The 20,083-nt window shown below is 48.1% G+C and overlaps 1 protein-coding gene across 1 annotated transcript in view; it reads left to right on the forward strand.

Annotated features, from left to right (window-relative positions):
* LOC144797641 (uncharacterized) overlaps positions 1–20,083 on the forward strand; it is a 353,681-nt gene that overhangs the window by 260,882 nt on the left and 72,716 nt on the right. The window lies entirely within an intron of this gene.

Below are 20,083 nucleotides of genomic sequence, written 5' to 3' on the forward strand. Positions count from 1 at the left end.
AAATGCAACACAATAAAAATCCTGCAACCAAATAAATTATACAAATAGAAATAAATGAATAAGTAAAATGACACCAAAACAACAAAAATGCAATAAGGGAAAGCTGAGATGTGAATTTGTAAATATTTAAGGAACGAAAAAGTAAAGTGCCAATCAGTCGTTACTGTTCACAATAGTCCCATACGGACAACAGCACCCCCCGCCCCAACATACCCAACATCCCACAAATAACACACAGACACCAGTGTTAGATTGGGAAAAGTTGCTGCAGGTTTATTTTATTACATACAACATTATGTAATCACGGTGGGTTATCTTACGGGCGATCCAAGGGCAGGCCGCATTCTCGCCACCTGCCCGCCTGATGAGCCAAGCAGCGCAGTGGCGAACCACCTATCTGCTGCGTAATTATGGTAATAACTCTACTCACGCCCCTTGCGGGGCGTATCTAGGCAAACCCCCGGTTGCACAGGCACACAACCGCCCGAAGGACTACTGGGGCGCCGACTCGGGTTCCCGGCCTCCCATGAGGTTCCAGGTTAGGCTCTGGCACCCCTATGTGCCCGCTGGAGTACAGTGCTGCACCTCTCTGCTTCCGGATCGCCCCGTAACTCCGCCACAGCCCGGCCGGCGGCCACCGTCGCCGTCCGGGCCCCCCACCACTTCGCTACTTAGGCAACCTGCAACCTTTGCTCTGCAGAGCTTCTCTTAACAAGAGGAACAAGTCCAAACCGACAGGTGAGAGTGGACCCTTTCCATCTCAACGGGACCTTAGATCCTGTCCTAACAGATAAAGGCCCCTCTAATACTAATCTGCAGATTACCCCCGGGTCCATATCCCTCTACAGCAATCGTGTAGACCAACCAGGATCGAGGGGACATACCCCTAGGTGAATGATACAGTGTAGAATAGGGGGGGCCCCAAGCTGCTAGCGCTCTTAATTTGACAACAAGTACCAGCGCAAGCCACTGAGACCCAACCCCACCCCTCACATGAAGTGTCAGAAGACTACACCCAGGGTAGTTTCAACTTCTGCCGTAGCGCGGTGCCCAGAAAATCAATGTTTAATATAACTTGTGTGGTATCCCATCATTAGACACACAGGAATGCACCGATTGGAACAACTGGCTTCACCTGCCCTCGTGAGCTTAGCCAGGAGGCTGCCTAGTCCATGCTACCTCTAGGATAACTCGTCTAAGGTTGACATACAACCACCCCATAAAGGATTGTTTTGACAGATACAGGTGCCCACAGAATTGGAGACATCATGACCAGGCAACTTCTCACAATGGGAGGGGCTTCCCAGACAAACTATAGGTTACTAAGTGTATTCATGAGGCTATTCCGGCCAAGCCAGGGGAGCCCAACCACACGTGATCGTGTTCGAGAAGCCGTGAGTCCCGATTTACCGTAAGGAGCCCACAGTGCAAAAGCCACTCCCCCTGGGTGACGAGCTAAGAGGAAAGGTTGGGTTACCAGATGGATCAGTGTGATCCCCCGCAAACTAAGCAGGGAAAATGAGGGCCCCTCCCCAAGAATGCCGCCAGGGTAAGCCCTGACAGCAAAACTGTAATTGGCATAATTAAAGGAGCCCAGGTGGATTGTCGCACAGCAATCAAGGGGGTTCGCAATGGCTGAGAAGGCAATTCCAATGGCTTAAATACACCCACTATTCGCTGCACGTGAAGCTGAACTGCCTCCTACCAGCCCAAAACAGGAGGGTGACAAGCGTCGCCTGCAAAACCACGTGCTTGTGGTAATTAGCCGCTTGAGTACAACACTACTCAAGGTGTATGTCAGAAGGCAGATGCCCCAATACTGTAGCGCGAACAGCTCTACTCCTGCCGCTGCAGAGCGGCTCCCTGGCACATCCGGCCCAAAACAATGGAGCACACTGCAACTGTGTGCCCTTTTCCAGGGTAAAGAAAGAGGGAAAGCCCAGGTGACCGGACACTGTCGACACTGGCTCGACCCTGTGTAACCCACTTTCTGTGCCACAACCTTGATAGCTGCGCCTACCTCCACCCGCCTGCTTCCCTGGCGAAAGCGGGGGTGGATATGTCTTAGCGAAGCGGACAGATAAATTGTCACATCGCTACCTCGGTTTACCCCATGTGACTGACACCGCACTACTTCTGTGCCTTATGTGAACATGGCCAATGACGCACCAGGAAGGTGAAGAAGTAGAAACAATACTGCAGAGTTCTGGTCAAGACTGACAACAAATTCTGATTGCCACCATGGCACCTGCATGAATCGGACATGCCGGAGGGCCAGTTGCATAACTCCTGGTGGCACGAGGACCATGATAGTCAAGCAGCGAGACTTCGCTCAAGCCATAATCCAAAACCAACTTCCCACAATGCACGCCACCCGGATCCAAAATTGGACCCAAAGTTTTCCCGAAATTCCAACCACCAAAGGAAAGGCACCACGAAACGGGCTTCTCACAGGGTGCGCCACCCCCGCGCCAAAACAGGACACCCCGGATACTCTGAACTGCCCAACACCAAGGAGGGGGCCCCCAAGACGGGCGCGATGCCTGGTGTGGGGGGGGTGCACTAATGCTTTGAATGGGGTGTGAGTGGGACTCTCACTACCGGGGCAAGCTATGTAAACGTAACTGAAAACCACAGAGTGCGTAGCTGCATCTGTTTGCGCTGCTATGCTGCGGGAGGCTGGCACAAAACCGGGTCCTAGATGCCCATGTCCTGAATGACGACCCAAGGTACCAAGGCTAAACGCACCCCTTGACCCAGGATGGAACGTACAAAATTGGAGCTTCCGTACCACACGTACGCAGTCGCAAAACCAACCGCCTCGCACCCACACTTCCAGCTAAAAGGAAGATACTCAACCTGACATGCACACGAAAGAAGCAGGAGGGAGGATTAAAACAAGCACCTACTAGACCTCGACAATACCATGTAGAGGCTTGAACCTACCGTGGCGTAAATTGACCGCCCCGCACAAGACAGCAACTTTTTATGATCCAAAACATGTACACGACAACGCTGGCTGCAACATCGAATAATCGGAATACCTTCTTGACTACCTACGATTGTTAGAGCTTCCATTTGCGCCGCTCCATGCAAGTGGTAGTGCACTCAGCCCCTGCTGGCCTGCGTGTTTATTCCAAACAAAACATCGGGTTTGAGAAAACAGACTTGATACAAACATATACTTCAACTTCCGTTATTCTCACGCTCAGCCACTGCTGCTCAACTAATCCCCGAAGTCCAACTTGAAAACAGTTAGGGATACAATCTGGCATGGCCACCTAAACCCATCACCGCTGGGACACCCTTTGTCTTAAGACACATCTTTTAACTCCTCCTGACATGAAGTTCCAGCCAGAGGCAGGTGTAAAGCATTGAAATACTGCGGCCCACCGTATGGGTAATTAGCCCAGCCCAATGGGCCACAAGGGCAGGCGACAAAGTACAAGTTCTGTGTCATGGTACAGCATTAAAACTAGAGCGATTAATAGCCCAGCTTATGCTAGCCAAAACAATAGCGGGACCGCAACAACATCTCTAACGTGTGCGCCGACATAAGGGATCCATTTAAGGGATCCGAACTGGCAAGGCATGACTAGTGTTGTCGGACACGGATATCCTGGCAAAATAGTATTATGCCCACAATTATACTTGTAAATTGTTATGTTATGTTATGTTATAACATTTTATTAAGCGCGAACAGCTGCCCCAGCAACGAGGCGTCCCGGCGCTGAACTATAACGATAACCTGAGGGGGGAGAAGGAAAGGACGGGCTGTAAGAGATTAAGATGGGGAGAATAATAATATTTTGATCGCTTTGCGGAAGGCCAGCAGGTTAGTCATGGAGCGAATGTGAGGTGGCAGGGAGTTCCAGAGCTTTGCCCCCAAGACTCTGAAAGAGCGACCGCCCATTCTGCTTAGCCTTATACGTGGGGTAACCACCAAGTTTTGACCCGAGGAGCGTAGGGCCCGCTGAGGGGTGTAGGGCTCTAGGAGTGGACGCAGGAGGCCAGGACAGTCAGTCTTGAGAATTTTAAAAACAGTAGTGAGGGCTTTAAACTGAACTCGGGCTTCCATGCGCACTAAGTGAAGTTTCTGGATGGTGTTTCTTGCAGAGCACCTACGAGGGAGGCCTACAACTGCCCTGGCAGCAGAGTTTTGTATACGTTGTAGCCGCGCCATCTCAGCTTTATTAAGGCCAAGAAAGAGGATATTGGCGTAGTCCAGTCGAGCCAGGATGGTAGATTGGACTATCATTTGGCGCGTATGGTGGTCAAAAAAGCCAAGGATCGGATGAAGACTCCTCAACAGGCCAACACAGGTGGCAGCCAGTTTCTTGGTGTGGGTCTGGAAATTAAGAGATGCGTCCACCCAGACACCAAGGTTTTTTACCACGGTTTTGGGGGGGGGGGGGGGTAGGGCCCAGTGCGGACGGCCACCAGTGATCAGTCCAGTAGTCAGGATTTTTACCCAGAAGCAACACCTCTGTTTTGCCAGCGTTCAGCTGGAGGCAGTTCTGTGACAGCCAGCGTGCAACTGCCTCTAACCCGTTCTTGAATCTCGCCGCTGAGATCGAGGGGCCTTCAGTCAAGGAGATGACGAGCTGGGTGTCGTCAGCGTACGACACTAGCGTCAGGTCCCATTCTTTTGCTATATCAGCGAGAGGCTGGACATAGAGATTGAATAGGGACGGGCTAAGCGCCGATCCCTGAGGGACGCCTTGCTCTATGGGGTAAGGCTGGGATATGAACGGGGGGGCAGAGACCCGGACAGATCTGTTAGTCAGGAATGATCGGAACCACTCTAGAGCAAGGTCTTTAATACCTATAGCTTCGAGACGTTTTAGTAAGATAGAGTGGGAGACCGTATCAAAGGCTGCGCTACGGTCGAGTAAAATCAGCGCAGCACTTTGACCGGCGTCCAGGATGTTCCGTAAGTGTTCGATGGTGGTCAGCAGGGCGGATTCGGTACTGAATCCTGGCCTGAAGCCATTCTGTGATGGGTCTAGAATTTGGTGTTGCGTCATGTAGTTAGCTAGCACCTTGTTCACATGGGCTTCTGCCAATTTTGAGGCCCATGGAAGCAATGAAATTGGTCTGAAATTTTCTGGTTTTGATGGGTCTAGGGTGGGTTTTTTTATAATTGGAGAGACCCCAGGCCTGCTTCCAACATGTGGGAACCACCGCTGAGGAGAATGATAGGTTAAGTAGGGTAGTCAGAGGAGGAAGGAAGAACTCGAGAGATTCTAGGAATTTGGCGGGTCTCATGGCGTCTGTGGCGAGCCAGATTTGACTTTAGTGCACAGTTTGGCAAGTTCGTCGTATGTTAAGCTGGGGATGAGAGACAAACTGGGACTGTCTGGCAGAGGCTCACGTGGTTTGGAGGTATCCGGAAGATTCTGAGGAAAGGAAGTGTAGATTTTCTTTACCTTTTCCGTAAAGAAGGTGGCAAGCTCCTCGCATTGTTGTGCGGAAGTAATACCAGGGACAGGATTAGAACTATCTTTAAGTTTATGAACAAATTCAAAGATAGTTTTTGAGGGATTCCCACTGGAGCTGATTGCTTCCGCGTAAAAGGAAGCACGGGTGGTGCGAACCGCCTTGTGGTATGACTTCAATTTTAGCAGGTAAGCAGCTTTGTCGGTGTCCTTATATTCATTCCTCCACTGGCGTTCAGCTCTTTTGCAGTCTTTCCGCATGGTTAGAAGATTTTCATTGTACCATGGGTTAGATGGAGTGTTACGGGTTTTAGTCCATTTTGCTGGTATTAGGGAATCTAGTCCTAAGTTGATCCAGTTTTGAAAGGCCGCATAGGCGGAGTTAATGTCTCCGTCTGTGAGGTTGAGGTGGAGATTGCCTAGTTTCCTAGTAAGGTCGCTAGGTGCCAGTTTATGCCATGGCCTCTTGTATCGGGAACTGGTGGTGTTTTTCACAATTGAGTCTCTGATTTTCAGGGAGAATTTGATAAGAGAGTGGTCAGTTTACCCCATGGGTTTGGGGGGGGGGGCAGCCGAGGCATCTGAGAGGTTGGAGAAAACTGGGTCCAGTAAATGCCCGGCAGAGTGAGTGGGAGTTTGGATGAGTGGGTTTAGCTGAAGAGCTGTGAGGTCTGCCTGAAGGTTCTTAATGGTAGGATCGGTCAAGGAGTCGAAATGTAAGTTAAGGTCTCCCAAGATGGTAAAATTGGGAGAGGATATCACTAGAGTGTGAGCGACATTGCCAGATATAATATCCCAGCCCTCTCCAGTCCAGCAAACACCACAACGTAAGTACCACCCATGAACCGACCACACGTGGTGTTCATAGAATGGCACATACAACGCCTCTACACACAATGTGTGTTACACCCACACTCAGAAACATCATGCCCTTATGCACAACGTGCGAGTCTTCAAATGTAAAGTATGCTCGGAGCCAACCTTGGGTTTATGCGGGGGAAGCAAGGGAGTGAAGAGCACAGAGAGGGGGAGAAGGCATAACGGACAATCATAAATGAATAACTTTCACAACCAGGTGTCTGGTTGTTACATTCTATCGTATATACTGGGTGTGCTTAAAGTTCCCAGCAATGCTTGCCGGCAGCTACAATTCCTAATGCCGCGTGGGATAAAGGTGCTGGATCCCCCCATGCATGAGATGCGGAGACCCAGATGGCACATCTGGCCTACTCAAATAACGCCCTGCTATTTCAAATTAATAGCAACGAGAGACAACCGCGTGTGACAGTTGGGACCACCATCTACACCAAGAAAACACACCTTAGTTGCCCAGCGGCCACACCGAGATGTAACCACTCTGTGTGCTAGAAAACTCAGAATTCACGCCCATATCCAATTTTGCGGGATGTATATCAGGTGATGTTGCAGGTAACACCCAGACCGAGGCCTGCCGTTGGCCTTCCAGGGGCTAACCAAGCTACCGGCACTTCTAACTACAGGCTATGGCAACTCCTCTGAGTGCCCATATGCAGTGTTACGATGCATGAACGCTATCAGAGAGAACATAACATTGCTGTCCACCTTGGATATAGTTCCAAGCGAATGAAAAGTGGTGAAAAGTGTATTACTGATTTCCAGTCACCATACTAATCATTACACTATTGGTTTTGCCGCACGAATTTACTTATTCTGTAGCTTTAGCTGAACAAGGAAAGTTGCCTCGTTAAGTGAATACAAGTGAACTTCGTTCCAATTCAACATCAAATATTTACCAACCTATCAAAACATTGCATTGCGTTCTTTTACAAAGACAATCATAGTCCTAAACCGAGGATTTACCTGCAGTATATCGTGTATGAAACAATTCACATAATGAGAAGATGTATATTAAATCGCATGCAAAAGGACCATAACACCAGTCCATTGGAGTGCAGATAATCCCCCGCAAAATTCTACATTCTTAAGTAATAGGTCTTACTGCAACTAATTCATTTATTGGGCACCCCCTTTCTATCTGACTATTGATGAAAACAGCATTTGTTTTAAAATCAAAGCAGCCTCTGAGCAACCCGGGCGACTGAACCAACAAAATTACATTCCCGTCTATTTAAATTACATGGGGGTGCCGGGTCAGAGCCCAACAGGGGCACAGCGGCTTACGTCACTCAGACGTGCAGGAACACACATAGCCCAGGGTGACGAACCCGGCAATCCCTTCTTTACAGCTTTTCTACTTCGTGTTCCGATCAGCGGGCAGAGCCGTTTCGGGAAATCTCAATACAAGCATCAATAGGGGAGGATCATATATTCTGATAGGGCAGAAACCTAAACTAAATAATAAATGGAAGTCTAATTAGTGTGCAAACAGGAGTAGCGTATAGTCTAGAGACAGTAGCTTTTGCATTATTCTGTGAGGCTGCTAAATTATAACATCTCAAAGTCTGAATACAAGATAGTATGGCGAATAGCCATGAGATGGTCGCTGAAAGAACATGATAACAATGAAGGAGTCGGTTCCTGTGCATTCCTATACTGCTAGCCCTGCTTAACCTCTGGACTAAGATAGGAATGCCCACCCTGAAGGCAGAGGACAGCCATGCAGCGCCCACTGCCATCCCCCCAGCGCCATCAACTCCGAACACCCGTACTGGTAATTACAGGCCTGACTTAATAGGGGAAGGGGCCCTGCGCGCTGACCTCTATTACCTTATATCCATGTATGCGACAGATCGCTTCGCCATGGAAACCGGAATGAAACGGAAACTTTACAAGTGAGCAACGTGCACAAACCAAAACCGAATCACATGAAAAGAAATTCACTTGCTGCAAAGTACCTCTTTACAGTAGAAAACTTGGTACAAAACTCCCCCAGAGACATCGGAGTGCTTTGGCGTCACACTTCCGCGGCATGCGTGAAATCTATGGATATGATGTGACTCGCGCAAAATTTGCGCCCCACACCAGACTCGAACCTGGGTCCCCGGCTTCAGGACCAGCCCTCCGAACCGCTGAGATACCCTTGTCGTAGTAAACGGTGCGACAGAGGAGGAGATAACCGACATGTGTGCAGGTATCAGAGAAAACAAAGCACACTGTAGGCAAGCACTGCACACATCATAGGCGCTCAACGCGCCACCCCCCACCCAGGTCGTGCACACGACCTTGCTAAAACATATAGCGATGCTCGCCTGCCGAATTACACTAAAGGAAATATGCCCGTCATAGTCAATTGCACCAGCGGACTCCAGCCACAGCAAGGAGCTCCGGACGATCGTCCCGAAGTTAAGGTACTTGGAGCTCTACAGACAGCACTATCATGGTGCATAAGGTAGATGGTGCTAAATATTTAAATATAAACTCTGCTGATGGTGCGCTGATCACATTCAAAGAAAAGAGTTTTGCCTTAAATATTTCAAAGTAACGCTGCCAAGTGTCACAGATAGGAGGATCGAACCCCGCCAACGTAACAGAGCACTGGCCTCGAAAACATTAGTCGTGCTAAATTTAAAAGTAGACGCTGCTGCCAAGTGTCGGGCAAGACTACTATCCACCCGCTAGACCGCGTGAAAGCACCACCCGCGGAGTCCCAGGCGGGAAGACAGTCTGGATCAGGGCATGAGGAGTCATACCTCCCCTCCGCCATTACCCTCCGAGGAATGCCCGTTGTGAGCCACAAAAGAAAGGGGAGAGGGGTCCATGGGTGGCCACACCTAGCTGACTTCAAAAGGTGACCAGAAACCCCTAAAACCACCTTGGTAAAAGCACAAGGGCTGAACAGAACAGCTGCTCCCCCCCACCCTCGGGATAATCAGTCGAGGGAAACTGCACACTTGCTAGTCAGGCTTCTTTGCCAGGAGCCACGTGGGGCCGAGATGATCGGGCCCCAGACCCCGCCGCATGCGGGCATACTCAGGCTTCCCAAGATGCCGTGTATTATTAAGCCAATAACCGGAAAGTTCTTTCCAAGGATATTACCAGGTGATATTTCACTAAGCCAATGATTCCCTGGCGTCCCTTCGCAGGCCCCATTTTAAAATGTTGAACATGCTGGATGTCAGCATGGCATTGATATGATGTCGACTGGCATAACATCACGTTTGAAATGTTTGTGAACGGTAGCCTACATGATGCAAAGAAAGATTCAGCCTGCAAGCCTACAGCACCTCTGCATTATAAGTGATGCTATATATTCACGCGCGACTCACATTTCCTCTTGTGGGAAACGTTAATAAATGAAGCTCTTTCCGCACCTTCTCGGCACGCACCGGATGTCCGATACCTCGAGGGGGTAGCCTACGGTACACACAACGACCCTTCTCGCCCTGCCCCCAGTCCCGATGCAAGCCTCCAGCCACACATGGCAGTCTGGCGCGTGCCTAGCAGGGGCTGGGCCGGCACCCGTAATTGGAAAGGGATCCCTCCCGGGCATGGCCCATGTGGGGGGGCGAAGTATTTGATTACCCAATACGCGGGCCCATAGGGCCCGCACGCATCCCGCCTGCCTGCCCCAGCGGCCCGCAGCTAAAAATGCTGCCTGGCCCAGCTGCAACACCCGAAGGGGGGAAAGCGAGCAGTACAAACTCACCGAAATAGAGCAGCACTTCAGGGTACTCCAGAGGCGCAGGCAGGCACCGGACGACCGGTACAGGGGACGACCGGACAATAGCAACCGGGAGGACAGAAGAAAAGAGTGTCCCGTGACCCGACACGCGACGTCCGGAGCGGCAAAGAGGCTGATAAAATGGCGAGGGGAAAATATAAACCCCTCGCCTGCCTGCCGCCCCGGACGTGCGTCACGGCCCGCCCACGCTCCAGCCGGGCACCACCTGCCCTGGGAGGAGTGGCTGGCTGACCCAAGTATGGGGGGGCGGGGGAAGTCCTCCGGGACTAGGGGCCCGCCCTCCTGATGGCCAGAGGGTGGCCTCGAGCAGCCGCATTTTGTTGTGGCGCGATTTTGGGGTGACCATGGAGGAGTGCATGTCAGTTACACCATTTGGGTCCATCTCTGTCAAAGATTTTTCCTTCTCGCTTAGTCTCTAATGTAAATCAAAATCCTCCTGTGAGGCACGGTCGCAGGCTGTATCCACTGAAGTCCTCTTGAAACCAGATTGCAGCTAGATGAATTCCCACTGCAGACATTGCTTTGGCTGGAAAAGCTTGGTGCAGGAGAAATTCAAATGTTTTGACCACCTTAGCCCTCGCATTTGGCGGATGCTTTTCACACCTTCACCTGGTCAATATTTCTACTTTCAGACTTAGGGCCTGCGCCAAAGCCGTGCAAGCATTGCTGACTGTATTATGAGTTGCAAATGTGCAGCTCCTAATACGGTCAGCGGTTCTTTGCTATTCCCATGGTGGTACCTGGAAAACAGGCACCGCAATGGGAACAGCAAAAAAGCTCCTGTATGGCATACAGGGCGGACTGGCTACAGGGCATTTTAGCATTCTGCAGAGCTGGGGGCCGATTTCGTTGATGGGGACCTGCGTGTGCAAAACATTGTTGATTTCAAAGCACACGCAGGTCTCCATCTACGAAATTAGCCCCCACCGCAGTGACATCAGCCCCCAGCTCTGCAGAATGCTAAAATGCCCGGTAGCCAGTCCGGCCCTGATGGCATAAAGGTTGACGTCCATGCTGTGCTGGAACTTTGTGGGGTTACAGACATGGGGGCACATGTTGTGCCTCCCAGAATGTATCCCCATGGCGGGATACATTGCTATTAGTTCGCTGGGTACTTCAGGGATCAAGAAAAAATTCTCTTGCTTCTTGTTGGGTCCCTGTAGCCACACATGAGGTCAGCCAACTGACCCTTGGTGTCCACTTCCTAGTCCTGGATACCAGTCGGAGCAGGCCTAGCACTTCAGGTCTCCATACAGGTCTCAAACAGCAAGTTCGATCTTCTTCTATTCATCCACAGGTCCACACAGTTTATGAAGAGCTCTGGATGAGGTGTCCCTTTTGTAGTATTTACTAGCAAGGGTGAACCTTTTCCACTTCTGCAGCACATCCTGTTTGCCTTACTGTAAACTATGACACAGTGCATTACTTTAGGTAAAATCCAAGATGTTACAGCCCTCTGCCCTAGGAAGTGGCTTTTCTGCCAGACAGTGGTGTGTTTAGGGAAATGAGCTGCCCCCCCCTTCCTCAGCTACACCAAATTGATTCGAGGACCACCTCCCTCCTGTCTCTGGACTGGTGCCAAACTGGCTACATAGAACCTAAGAAACAAGACGTTTCTCTTCCCCAGATTTCCCTTTACACTTAACTATGAATGGCCAGGCCTCACCCCAGACCCTTTCATGTTAATAAAGTTCCTGAACCCTCCTTTCTGCCCTTTGTGAGCTGATATGTGCCACATACCTCACACCCATTTCTTCTTGCTAAACGGCCTAAGCCATTGTTTTTGCTCTGTTGGCAGTTTTCACACTTTATAAAGGGAAAGCACTGACTGGTCAGATGCTGGTAGGCTAATGGCAATTAGTCTACTGGTGGTTCAGGTAGGCAAAGTCTTAACTTTTCAAAAGTCACTTTTCATACATTTTCTCCGCTAAATTAGTAACATTAGAAATAGTGTTCGGAATATTATGGTAGCTTGTCCCAAACCACAATTAGCAGAGTTATGATTTTATCCTGTAATGTAAGGGGCTAGTCACAATGGAATGGACTAACTGTTGAGGTTCAACTTGTAACTGAGCCAACAATGTCATCAGCATGCATGTTAGATTTAGATTTAATATTTGCTCAACTGAAATGTCTATTTGATACTGATGCATGGTTCAGTGTATGGTCAGCTTTCCATAATCTAATTTGTCTTTCATGAAGTTGTAAAATCATAATTAATAAAAACAGATTTAAACAAAAAAAATGTAAGGGTAGTAGCAGTGGGTATGTGGCAACACAAAATGTTTGTATATACCACTTTTAAATATTAGTCATCCTAACTTGTAGGCTATTAAGCCTACTAAGGAGCAGCTAATTTAATAGTTAAAAGTAGGGTTCTTTCCTCAAAAAAGGTTATTTTGACAGATGTGCCTGTGATTTAAAAGCTGCAACAGTAAGACTATGCAGGCCTGAAGCCATGTTTTCTCTGTTAGCCTAGTGGATGGCACAACACGTGCTTCAGTTTGCAGGCAACACTTACATATCCATGCTTTTGGTGCATTTTATGCACCGTATGCAATGGCCTTAGTGGTAAGTAAAATATGCCGGTTAGATATTATCTTATTTTAACATGTTTTAGGGATTAGCACTTTTACACTGGGGACCTGGCACGGTGCCCCAGCGTGCAAAGTTCAAAATCTAGCAGCATCAGTCCACAGAAAATGGGGGTGACCATGCAAAAGAGGCACTATTTCACTTCGCACTTAAATGGATGAGTTATCCGTTATGCTTTAGGTACACTTCAGAGGGAAATACACATACTGAACAATTTTTTCTTTACCTGGGTTGTCTTACATAGGGCTACGTCACAGTGAGGAAATATTAGAAAGCATGTGGATTTGTCTGCACTATTCGTTGTCTATGAAGTACCATGATGCCTAATGACAGTGTGCATTCTTATAAATAAACAAATAAAATATGGAGTCAGAACAAAGCACGCGTCTTGATCAAAATCTGAGTGAATTTCTCTTTGCTGTCTGAGGTAGTATGTAAAAAATGCAAGGGCTTCCTTTTATAGCACTATTGAAAGCATACAAATCTGGGGGGGGTCTTTTTGAAAGACAATTAAAAAAAACAATAAGCACTATATATTAGTTAAGATCGAATTACTGAGAAAAACGAGTAAGACTAAAGATGTATAGGGCTCAGTTATATTTATTTCTATAAAAAGCATAAGAGGGCTACAGAGAGGAAAAGAAGACAGGGTTAGGACACATAAATGCCAGAATAATAAAGTATTTAAAAAAAATATTAATTTACAAAAAATTAATGAAACTAAGATCAGGAAGCATGTTAACTTTCTATTTCATCATAGATGTATAGGAAATGAAACCAGCCAGTTTATGGTAAAAATAGATTTCATTTCAGCACGCAATATGAGGCAATTTAGAATCTTAGTAAAAATGGGACATGTCACACATGTATTGCTCCGATATTAATAAATATTAGACAGTTTAAACATTTATTTTTAGGTAATGGGGGATGCAGGGTGCATCATTCGATCAAACAAACCTTCAAATATTTTTATTAAAAACGTAATACATTTTAGGTAATATAAATACAAATGCAATTATAAACTCCACAACTGAAAGAAAAATGAAAAAAATGGTTGAAAAAAAAATGTATGAATTGCACACAACTCAATTGAAACTATCTGATCATGCACACAAGAAAGATCCTGAGAATAAAATAAACAATCCATCAAATTATTTATTCAGAAATGCCGAATTAGCCTATAGATATTTAGTGCCTAGTGATTATGTGGAATTTATTTGTCTGACTCAAAAAAAGTTTACTCTAAAACTTGTATCCTCTGTCTGTCATTATTTCTTAAAATACTTTTTGTATTTTTTCTATTATCACAAATGTTGTTCTTTTCTTGGCAAATTTTGATAATTTTTATGAATGAGTGGTTGGAAGAACATCGACTATTTTTAATATATGAAACCTCAGGCGTGGCTGAGCCGCCGAACTTGGAGGTCACACTGTAACTGAGTTCCAATACCTCATCAGAATTCTCCCACAATCCGAGTGGTTCTTGGCAGCAGGATCATTGAAACATCCTCCCTGCTTGGGTGCTGTTCCTGGGCTGCCAGGAGGACTGTCACAATCGTTTGCTGGGCCTTGCTGGTGCCTTAGGCAGCTAAGAGCAAGGGCTGTTTGCTGGGCCTGCCAGATTGTTCTGAGTGCATCTAGGGCCAGACTGGCTTCCGGGCGTTTTGGTGGCCTGCGTAGCTGGGGGGCAATTTCAGTGCGGTGGGGGCTGATTTTGTGGGTGGGGACTGTATGTACTTCTACATAAAGAAAGCAAAACAAATGGTTTTAAAGCATACTTTAAAATCATTTGGTTTTGCATTGTTTACTTCTTAAAAAATGCCCGGTTGCCAGTCCGGTCCTGAGTGCATCTTACGGCAGCAAAGAGCAGGGCAGGCGCAGCCCTGGGTGGTGCATTCCTCTGGACTGCTGCTTGCTCCGGCTGGGGGCGAGAAGGCTGATGTTGTCATGCATTAACCTGGTCCGTGGACCAATGCTTATGGCCTGCCGGAGTCAGACCGCGAGCCTTAGTGGCTGTGAGGTTTTGGGGGCAGCCGGACCCTGGATGGTGCTGCCCACTATTATCAGCGCAGCAGCCTCAGAACACACTGTTCCCTGCCTCCAGGCTGTGACTGAGGGGTTTTCACTCCCCGGTCGACTCGTCTTGCGGCCCCAAAGCAGATGCACATGATCCTCGACTGGGCTGCACTGTATCCATAAGAGTTGTGGAGGACTGCAAGTAGTTGAGGCCATCCGTTCCTAGTGCTGACCCATCCAGGATCCTTGATGAGTGCTGGTAGGCCGACCAAGTACCAGTAGTGGAGTGGTCCCACAGTGGTAGATTACACTTTTATCTTGAAATGTCAATGGGCTTCTGGACCGTATCAAGAGAGGAGGCAGTTTTACGTGCCACACGCAGACGTAATCCTGATATATTGCTGCTTCAGGAGATGCATTTGCTGGGTAATAGGTGCCCCTTCCTTGCTCACCTGTGCTGTGCAGGGTTCAGCTGAGGCTCCAGAGGGATTGCCTTTTTGATTCACAGGAGACTTCCGCTTCAGGTTACGCACATTTGGCATGGCAGGTTGGGGAGATACGTGGCGCTCTCTGGCCTGCTGGATGGTGTCAGGATCTCAGTGGTCAGCTCTCCCTCCACTGTTGGCATCATTCTTGGGGGCAGTTGGCACTCTCCTAGCTGGACTCCCAGGGAGATCTGGTTTCCTTGGGGTAGACTTCAATTGAGTGGTGGACATCGGAATAGACAGCTGGCGCGGGACTGCAGAGACGAGGAGCCGTAATTCTCCACTGACTGACTTTCTCACGGCCATGGGCATTGTGGACCCCTAGCAGGTTTTTCATCCACATGAGAGGGCTTTCACCTTTTATTCTGGGGCACACCATTCTTTTTTCCCCATTGACTACTTTCTTCACTCACGGTGTAATATCCACAGGGTCCTTAGCGCACAAATACTAGCTAGGTGACTCTTTGATCATTGCTCCCTTGAGCTTAAATGGTGGATTAAGAATACCACTCCACACCGCCACTGGCGCCTAGGTGCTTGACTCCTTTTCACGCCCGAGCATAGGCTGCACATCTGCGCTAGAGTTGAGTCTTTCTTACAGATCAATGTTGGCTCTGTGGGCTCCCCAGGCATGGTCTGTGAGCCCTCAAGGCCACCATCTACAGAGACATCATTAGTCGCCAATCGGGGGTTCACAAGTGACGAGATCAGACACTATTGGACCTGGAGGCTAGAGTGCACTAATCGGAGCCCCTACAGCAGGTACTCCTGTCTTTGGTCACCATTAGGAATTTTAGCCACACACAGTACAGTATCAAGCAGCTACATGCAGATGAGGCTTGAAAGGCATGGTGCGCCACCCAGTCATGTAATTATCAATGGAACAAGAAAGCCAGCAAGACTCTCCAGTTGTTATGTTTTAATATTCTCAAAGACGATCTGATTACATGCATAATTTACCAATCGGGGTGAAACTCGCTGGCATGACTGAGATCACGAATGAGTTCACAGCATACTATGCACCTCTTAATACAAGAGAAGACAGACTGGGTCGGGCGGAGGTGGATCATTGTCTCCATGAGCTTCCACTCGGCTGTCAAATATGGAGCGGGACTCGCTCAAAACCGAACTCAGGGAGGAGGAACTTTTAGCAGCCCTGACCCAGCTCCAGGTGGCAAAGCCCCTGGCCCTAATTGTTTCCTGGATCCTATCGCCTCATAGATTATTGGCCTATTGCGTTCCATGCTTCTAGAAGGAACTGATAATGGGTGTTTGTCATCGGTCCTCTGTATGGCAGATATTGTGATGATTCATAACCCTGGGAGACCTCCCAAAAGCTGTTCCAATTTATCATCAGATATTTGTATTGAGCCTGGAGACCACGATTTTTCCAAAGGCATTGGCCAATCTGTTGATACCAGTCATTGGCTCACTGGTGACCAGAGACCAATCTTGCTTTATGCCCAAAAGGGCCACTAGATACAATTTCCCAGTTTTCAATGCCCTGGCAGATAGGTTGCTGGCATTGCTAGCCCTTCTTTTAGCCGACTACAAGAAGGTGTTTGATTCGGTTAGCTGGTCCTATATGTTCTTGTTATTGGAATGCCTTAATTTTGGTCCCTGTTTCCGCCACTATGTTCAATTACTGTATGCCAGGTTCATCTTGGGGGTGACCACAGAGCCTACTTCCTTTGCAACAAGGTTGGGCTGCCTCTGTCTCCCCTCGTATTTGCTCTCATCATCGAGCCATTAACTGAATGAATTAGAATCGATGCATAGATGATGGGATTGGCATGGGTGCTCGGCCTAGAAAACCGCATTTCCTTTTATGTGGACGATACTTTAATTTATTTCAGTGACCTTGCCGTGTCATACCACAGTTGAAACATATCATTCATACTTTCAGTGATCTCTTGGGTCTCCACCTCAACAAATGTAAATCTACTCTTTTCTTCGTGGGCACTTCCCCGGCGTATGACACTTAGTACAGAGATATGCATGGCATATTGGATGGGTTCTGCTTTTTAAGCGTTTTTGTTGCTCGAGATCCACAGAGAGCATGGGCGATGAATGTTCAGCCGCAAATCAACAGAGCGACAGCTGACTTGAAATACTGGTCTGCCCTCCTATTGTCCCTACTGGGCAGATTGGCGATATTCAAAATGGTGACATTGCCCCGGCTACTTTATACACTGCAGAATTTCTCTTTCCTTGTTCCTAAAATCTTTTTCCAGAATGTTAAGGCGTGATGCACAATTTCTTGTGAAACGGAGGAGTAGTTTGTATAGCCCTACAGATCTGCTGTAAATCCACGTATGATTGAGGTATTGATACCCTGGATACTTACAATTACTACTGGCTGACCCATCTGGTGGTGATCAACTAATTTTGGTTTGACACTGAGAGTGACGCAACCTATGTGCTGGAGAAGTGGGTGATGCTGGAGACCTCATTGCTCCACCTGTTGTCTGGGGGCTTGATGCGCGCTGTCCTTCCTCCGGCTACCAAGGTTGTCCTTACCTTGTGGCAGAATACTACAAGGTGGACGGGATGGGGGGGGGCAATCTTCTGTCCGAGACGCCCCTGTGGGCAGGATCGGCCCTTCCTCAAGTGTCTGCTCTCTCGGACTTCCGCATGTGGGATCTCTTTCGGGCTTCCGCATGTTGCATCTCTCATTTGGGAGATGTGAAGGAGGAAGTGGGCATTAAGAAACTTTGCAGATCTTCAGGTGGAATTTGATCTACATCATACTCACTTGTTCTGCTATCTGCAGCTGTGGCATGCCTTGTTGCCCTATGACTGCAACTTCGTGGACCTTACGGACTAAAGTCTGCTTGAGGCAAAACTGCTGATAGATGAACTGCTGGATCATAAAGTATCCCTGATTTACAAATCCCTTGTGGTTAATACCCCTGACTCTTTCGCTCTTCTCTGGGGTGCGTGGGAAGAAAATGCGGCCCCTTTAGAGCTAGTGGACTTGCAGGATGCACTGATGGTGCTTAGAACAGCAGCCACTGTGTCACAATAGCGCCTTATCCAGCTCTAGTACTTACATCAGACCTATTTTACTAGCTCTAGGATCTGGAAGAGATGCTTAAGTTGTCCCCATGGTGTCTACTCTGTAATCTCGCGGGAGGTACATTACTCCCAACGATTTGGGACTGCAGGGTGCTGCAGGCCTTTTGAGCTAGGGATCTGTTGCACATGGGGCAAGGTTTGGGGTGGGAGCGACCTTGACTTGGATAGCAATCAATATAGGATGGCTCTGCTAGGGGTGGCCCTAATCTCTGTGAAACGTGACATTGCCCGTCACAGGAAGGACACTTAGGCACCCTTGGTGGAGTTCTGGTGCGAAGGGCTGGATAAATGCATGCATCTAGAAGACCCAATTTATGAAGTCTCGGGTTGCCCTCAGAAACTTGCCAAGGTGGTGTGGGAGTGGGAGGCCCACATAGGCATAATTCCTGCCCCAAGGACACTCGATAGGTGGTCCCTGGATGACGAAATCCAGTTTTTCAGGAGCGCTACATGATCCCTTCCCCAGGGTTGGGACGGCCATTCCTTGGGGCCTGGAGTGACATTCCCTCTCACCACCTCCTAAACACCTACACCCTAATATGGGCATTCACAGATGGAGAGTCAGACCCAAGGGCCAATAGCGGAGTAGCTGAAATTATCATACTTTATTTGGCTTTATGTGTATATTTTCACTTTCCCGGTGCTACAAGGCGGAGGACGGCAGCCTGGGGACCCCCACCTTCTGAAATGCATGCACATATGGTCTTCTGTTGAGCTACATTGTATTGTGGTTTATACTGACCCATTTTCTGGGCGCTGATGGCTATAAGCGTGTTGTCCATCAAGTTGCCTGATGCGCGGTGTTGTACCTGCATTGTTATATTTATACACTTGCTTTTCTTATTGCAATAAGCCTACTAAAATGTTTTCCAAAAAAAAACGTATGAAACATCTCCAATGGCAATGTTACACCAACACAGCATTGTTTTATAATAGATTCTTCTACCAATGTGTTTTTATTGAAGTTATTCTATAACCTGCAGGTTGTAATAAAGGTAAAGTCTTTTTTATGTGGAAGCCAAATACTGACTAGAATTAGCACCTTTAAAATATTTTTCCCCCACTCAGGGGTATATTCACAAGAACGTGTGATAACTACTGCACGTATAGCGTAACGCAACTTTCAACATCGCAGCCTATTGCGAGAAAACAACTCCGTGACAACGTGAAATTCACAACATGGCGGTAGCATGCGATAGTTTGCCGAAACCGCTGCCAATGCCCGCGACACAACCACTGCAACGGAGATTAAAAGATAAACCCCCAATGCGAAAAAACCTGTGATGGGCAAAAGCGCAATAACAAAACAGTGACAACCAGCGTGAGGGCAGCAATACTCACACACAATGCGGGGAACAGCACAAGAACAGCATACGGAAAATGGCACAGAACAAAATCCATCAACAGCGGAGTACCCCGGATGCACCCTGGCCAACTGCAGAGGACAACATGTACACCACAACATCCAAGCACCGTGGAAGAACAGAACCGACAGGCACACCGCATGAAAGAGACCAGTGGCAGACAAATCAGAGCGACAGGAGCGACACACCCACCCTTCAGCATACGCACATAAGGAGGAGTGCACCTCGACATTGACAACATCCTTGTACAAACAGCACCCCCACCACATTTGAACACAGGACACAACTGGTTCAGCACATGTGCACAACCTGGCAAATCACATCTGAAATAGCAGGGAAATGTAACATGACAATGTACAAGTACAACCTGTAACCTGCAAATATGTTTTATTCACACATGCAGTACATTTGGACATCTTCTACTGTCGCATGATTGCCATGGATGGTCACAATGTGACGTGCTCATGAGAAGTAAGTGTCAATGAT

The sequence above is a fragment of the Lissotriton helveticus genome, chromosome 1_2, assembly GCF_964261635.1.
Source record: "Lissotriton helveticus chromosome 1_2, aLisHel1.1, whole genome shotgun sequence".
In the NCBI taxonomy this organism is placed as follows: Eukaryota; Metazoa; Chordata; class Amphibia; order Caudata; family Salamandridae; genus Lissotriton; species Lissotriton helveticus.